The sequence below is a fragment of the Brassica napus genome, chromosome C1 (genome assembly GCF_020379485.1).
Source record: "Brassica napus cultivar Da-Ae chromosome C1, Da-Ae, whole genome shotgun sequence".
Classification (NCBI taxonomy): domain Eukaryota; kingdom Viridiplantae; phylum Streptophyta; class Magnoliopsida; order Brassicales; family Brassicaceae; genus Brassica; species Brassica napus.
The window spans coordinates 26,194,884-26,200,964 of record NC_063444.1 but is presented as its reverse complement, the minus strand read 5'-3'; positions in this window follow the sequence as shown (position 1 = coordinate 26,200,964).

The window sequence follows — 6,081 nt, the reverse complement described above, 5'->3', positions numbered from 1 at the left end:
TGGTCAACCAGCGGTAGATCTGGCCAACGATCGGGAAGAAAGTGTTCCCTTTAATGTGCTCGCTGCTACTTTTATTCTCAAGTTTTCTTCGCCGCAAATGTTTTCGATGCATTACCGTGACTCACTTGGTTCAACGGAGACTCAAGAAATGCTTTGATGCTTGAAGATTTCTCGTAAAAAAAATTTATACGAAATTGGCTTTATAAAGCCGGAGAGGGTTTCAAAACTTTGGCTAATCGTCGAGTTTCAGTTTGATATTGGTACAGGTTTTCTATACGCATGATTGGGACAAGAAATGATGTATAGTCTTTGAGATTATGTTCATGATTGTCTGGATACGTTGCTGGCGTTTAGACAGATTTTCGATTGTCGTTTGCCTATTTGGGACGATTTGCTTTGACGAAAGCGTTTTTTTGACGATTTGCAAAAGTTTTTGAAGTTTGGGAGTATACGAGTATAGTATACGTACCTACTTCCCCTTTTTTTACGAAGAAAACGGTTGAACCGATACTTTGAAGGGTTGTGTACGTTTTTTCTTTGAAGGTTTGGAATGATCGACAATCCGGGTCGATTTAAAGACAACGCTGGGACTGTGATTTGGTTGTTTCTAGGTTGACGACTTACAATATGTCTCGGTTTTGAGAAAATCGCTAGAAACGAATCGGTTTTAAGACGACGTTCAAGTCTCTAGTTTTTTTTTCTCATTAGGAAGCGAGCTGGATATGCATGGCGATCGTTTCTCGATTTTCAGAGAGTTTAGATCGTTTTGCAAGATTTGGCTGAACAGTTATGGAACGATATACCGAGACAAGAAAATCGCCTAAGACTTAGTTCGCTATACTATCCACCTAGGTTTTAAGTTCCCTAAAGTTCTATGGCAGTCTCAAAGGCGTTTTTATTTCTTAGTAATTTCCTACGAAAATTCAAAGTATGATTTCAAAAATTTCAAGTCGGAAAGACCTTATTTCTCTCGAAGATTCGGGTTAGCCTCTTCTCCGTTTTGCTTGCTCATTTGCCCTTACTCTTTTTGTGTCTGTCTGCCCATTTCAAATAGCAAGAATATTGATTCTTCCTGGACTTCTCTGCTTTCTTGGCCGCGTTTAGGCTGCTGCCAATCTTGCGGTTTTCGTGATCCATGTTTCAATAATCACTGGATTTACTAAAATGAATAAGCATCTCGTCGAAAAATTTTTAACGTTTAGGAGATGCCAGGGACGATCAAGAGATGCTAAGGATGATCAGGAAGACTCGCCAGGTGATGAGGTTTTGGCGACAGATCAAGGCGTTAGAGGAAGGATAGTTAGACCGTGGAGAGAGGTGGATGGGCGAATTTTGATTCTTGGATTTCGCTCCATCTCTTTCCTTATCCGAGATTCTTTTTCTACGATCGTTGTTAGATTTTCGAAGATTGTCAAATGTTGCCAACTTTAGTTTTACGAAAGTTTTTTCCGAAAAATAATATCGAGTTTAATTTTACAAAAGTTATTCCGCAGAATGTTATCGATTTTAATTTTACGAAAGTTGTTTCGTAAAATGTTGTCGAGCTTAATTTTTGCAAAGGTTTTTTCGCAAGATGTTGTCGAGCATAATTTTTACGAGATTTGTTCTGTAAAGAAGTTTTCAAGTTTTGGTTGTACGAGAGCCGTGACGAGGTTAATTATTGCAACCAAGCTTAATCAGAAGTTTTTCTCATATCCGTGGGATTGATCCGTAGATGTTTCGAGTAGTTTTTTCCGAAGTAAGATTTAGGTGACAAACATAGACAACTCGCAGAATTTGTTACTATGGAAGTGATACTTGAATTCTTACGAAATCTTAGGCTTCGGAAAACGTTTTAGCGGTGGGGATACGATCTCCCGTTTTGCTTTATTTAGTCTTCGTCAGCCGTTTTAGGTTTCGAGTGATTCTATAAAAATCAACTTCTTTTCTCTGAAAGTTATTTGCAAGAAGTACGGCCGTGGGGGTTTCGTAACCGATTTGCTGCACTTCCTATTTCTACGATTAATCTATGGTTTTCCAAAAGATATTCGGAAGAAGTACAGCGGCGAGTTATGTACCCGATTTGCTGTGCTTCCTTTTTTCCGTGACTAACCTAGGGTTTTTCCGCAAGATATTCGGAAGAAATACAGCGGTGAGTTATGTACCCGATTTGCTGTGCTTCCTTTTTCCGCGATTAACCTAGGGGTTTTCTGCGGTTTTGGGGAGAGCAAGTTTTACTTTTCCGAAAACGTGTTTTGGTAAAACCCTTACACGTTGAGACTTCTTTAGTTCGGTAATGAGCCAAACTTACAGGGTTTGATAAAATTTATCGTTTCCCTTTATGTTTAGAGAGAGAAATCGCGAGCTCGTTTCATTGCACTTCCTTTGGCGAAAAGTCACGGCTAGGTTTTTAATTTTCTCAAGAACTGTGGCGTTAGCGTAGCGTTGGCCATAGGCGCAGTGGTGGCTGGAGTTGTCTTACCAGCATTGTTGCGAACTGCAATTTTGTCTCTCTTATTTCCAGACATTGTTTTGATCAAGCGTTTTGTGGCTATGAGTTAGAATAATCTGTACCCCCCCCCCTCATCCGTACCCCCCCCCCCTCCTTCTAGCGCCAAACTGTGGGAACCGAAATTCACACCGTCGATTTTCGTAATCAGAGGAGAGTCAAGAAACCCTAACTTTCCCTGAGGTCCCGGATTCTCGGTGAGAGCCAACGACAAGTAACCAAACAAATGTGGAAAATACGAAAAGATAACAAAACGAACTCACCGAAAAAGGTAGATCTTATATACTCCTCCTAGAGGCGGTTTTCTCTTTCCCTTTCTGCCCTTGGTAGAGTTTATCGCTTGGCGAAAATATTCCATTTTCCTTCGATCTTCGTGTTTATCTTTGGAAACTTCACATTTATCCTCTGAACTTGACATTTATCTTCTCTTGCATAACAAAAGATAAACCGTCATAATGATTGGGCTTGATTTGGTATAAAATCGTAAGTGGGCTCTTAGCCGCGTTCTGGGCCCTTTCGGGCCGTTTTCTGTCTTAGGCGTTTTTACGATTTAATAAAAAGAGCGCTTTCGAAACGACGTCGATTCCGAAGAACATTCAAATTTCTCGTATAGCGTAGGAAATTCTAGGTGTTCAGCTAACCGTTGACGTTTTATACGATCAATCCGAATGTTAGTCGAGAGAACAAATTCTTACAGTTTTTAAATCGTAAGTTCCAACGGTAACTCCTTTTTACTTCTTATTGGTGCTGTTGGGAAATCTGCACAGATTGATAGAGATGAAACAAGAGCAGGTTCGTTCTAATCCCGAAGGGGGGAGCTGCGAGGACAGGACGAAGACAAAACGATCGTTCCAGCTCGGCCAACCGCCGAACTGGACTGGTCCAGCTCGGCGGATGGCCGAGCTGGTCGCGTGTTCGATCCAGCTCGGCCATCCGCCGAGCTGGACTGGTTCAGCTCGGCGGATGGCCGAGCTGGTCGTGTTGTCGATCCAGCTCGGCCATCCGCCGAACTGGACTGGTCTAGCTCGGTGGATGGCCGAGCTGGTCGCGTGTTCGATCCAGCTCGGCGGCTGGACTGGTTCAGCTCGGTGGATGGCCGAGCTGGTCGGGTTGTCGATTCAGCTCGGCCATCCGCCGAGCTGGACGGTGTGCTCTGTCCACCCTTCAATAAAACTGGCATAACTTATTCTACAGAATGCTGATGACCTCAGACCGGTGGCATTGGAAAGCTAACTCAAAGCTCTATCTTGTGTCCAAAGATGGGCTCAATCAAACCATGGTAAGGTCTTAATCAATAGCTAAACATCTGACGCGTCTGTGCAGTTCTGCACCTCAAAAGGTACGAATGAACGAGTTGAACTGCGTGTTCCGTGATCCATTTCTCTCGAGTCTTTTGCTTAGGAACTTTTTTCGAGAGTGTGTCGAGAAAGCTTTCGTACAGAAACGTAATTTTTGGACGTTTATTTCGAGATAACCGTTTTTGACCCCAACAATGTTTGCTTTTTGTTGTCGATAAAATATATCCAGAACTCGTCGTTTAACATTTTTCAATAAAAATTATACTAATTTTTTATTTTGAGAATATTTTCTGGGATTTTCAGACATTGATTCCGTCGTGACCGATTTTGACCCCAACACCACACCAGGTACATTAACAGTAAAACTAATTTTTGTAACAAAAGTTTATTGTTTTGAATACTGTGATTTGAGTTCAAGAATTATTCTACTGTGATTTGAGTTCAAGAATTATTCTTACATAAACTCTTAGCAATTAGTTTGATCTATAATTTTGATTTACCTGAGAATATCCATGAGTCTAACTTTTTTCCTAAACTGAATTAATACAACCGTTTAGATTCTTTTTTATTCTTCTATGTTTAACTTAATTTGAAAACAGATATTTATTGACTGATCTTGAATCTCTGTAGATTCGACTTTTATATACTATGATTGCACCTCTGAATTTGCTGTATTTCATTACAAAAACAGATATTTTTGACACACACACTTGTGGAATATATTTTAATTCGGTGAGTTTTTCTGCTGCTTTGATATAGTCCATCTATTCGGCAGAAACTGATAGACAAGTATAGTGGTTTGAAAAAGTTGTAAATGCATCGGAAATTTGTTCCTAACCAATCGAAAATGTACATATACCACCGATAAATATATTTCCACCCTCGTACACATTAATGCTTAAAAATCTAAATAAATCCTTATGATTGATTTTTTAATTGTGGATGGACAAACCAACCTCAAAAAGATCCAGCAGCAAAAGGTGTACTTACAAATGATTTCACACAAGGAATTAGGTAATTGATGGGGATTATGTTAAACCATGAAATAACCTTGCAAACAAGTAATGAGTAATTGTCTATGCCCTAAATACCAGAATTGTAGCTATATCTAGTTTTTCTATGGAATCTGCTAGTAAAAATCTCGGCTATAGTCTCGAAAAATTCGCGGTTTTTTTCAAAAAGAAAATCATAAAAAATCATGAAAAGTAAAAAAATGCAATACGTGACTACTTGTATCTAGTTTGTGGCTAAAAAGCCATGAAATTGTTATGAAACAAAACGTAACTATAATTAGCCACATTTTTAGTCATGATTGTTTTGTGACAACACAATCACGAAATAAAATATAGATAGAATCGTGGCTAATCCACACAAAAATACTCCCTCCGTTTTTTAATATAAGTCATTTTAGAAAAAAATTTATGTTCCAAATTATATGACGTTTTCGGTTTTATATTTAAAATATTTTTTAATACAAGACGTTTTAGAAAGATTTTTATGTTTCAAATTATATGACGTTTTCGGCTTTCTATGTAAAATTTATTCACTTAATGTTATATGACCAATGATAATATACCTTCTATTTTATTATTGGTTGATTTGTGGTTAGGTAAATAATTAATGATGTTTTTGTTTAGAAAATATAAAAAATTAATGATTTTCTTAATCTATGTGTACAATTCTAAAACGACTTATATTGAGTATTTTTTACCACGACTAGTCACTGATTTTTTGGGGGTATTTATAAAATAGTCACGAAGTTGTCATGAATTCTTTGTGACAGTTTGAAACCCTGAACTATTAATACATTTTAAGCCCTAAACTATAAAATAAAACTTAAAAATCTAATATTTTCAAACCTTAATTTTGTCGCAAGCATTAATTTCATGAAACAAGGGAATTGTTTAAATCACATATGAAAGGATGCGGTATGTACCATTAATTCCAACGGTCGAATTATTATATCCATCTGAACGGATTCAATAACATAATATGTGACGGTAATGATTGCCAACAAACGTGACGTCCAGATTAGAAAGTGGACTTTGAAAAGAAATGTATTTACAATGATCATTTCTCTGATTCTCTCTATGTCCTGGACTAGAAAAACAACGTAAGGAGCAGATTGTTTTGGCCATGATCTCGCGTTATCAGTAATTGTCCAATTGAAATTTTAAAATATGGAGCACATGCAAATTGGAAATGATTTCTGTATATATACATATGGCCGTGGCAACACGGGAAAAGCAAATTGAGAAAGTCGGTCTTCATCTTTTCCTTAAAAAGTCAACAAAG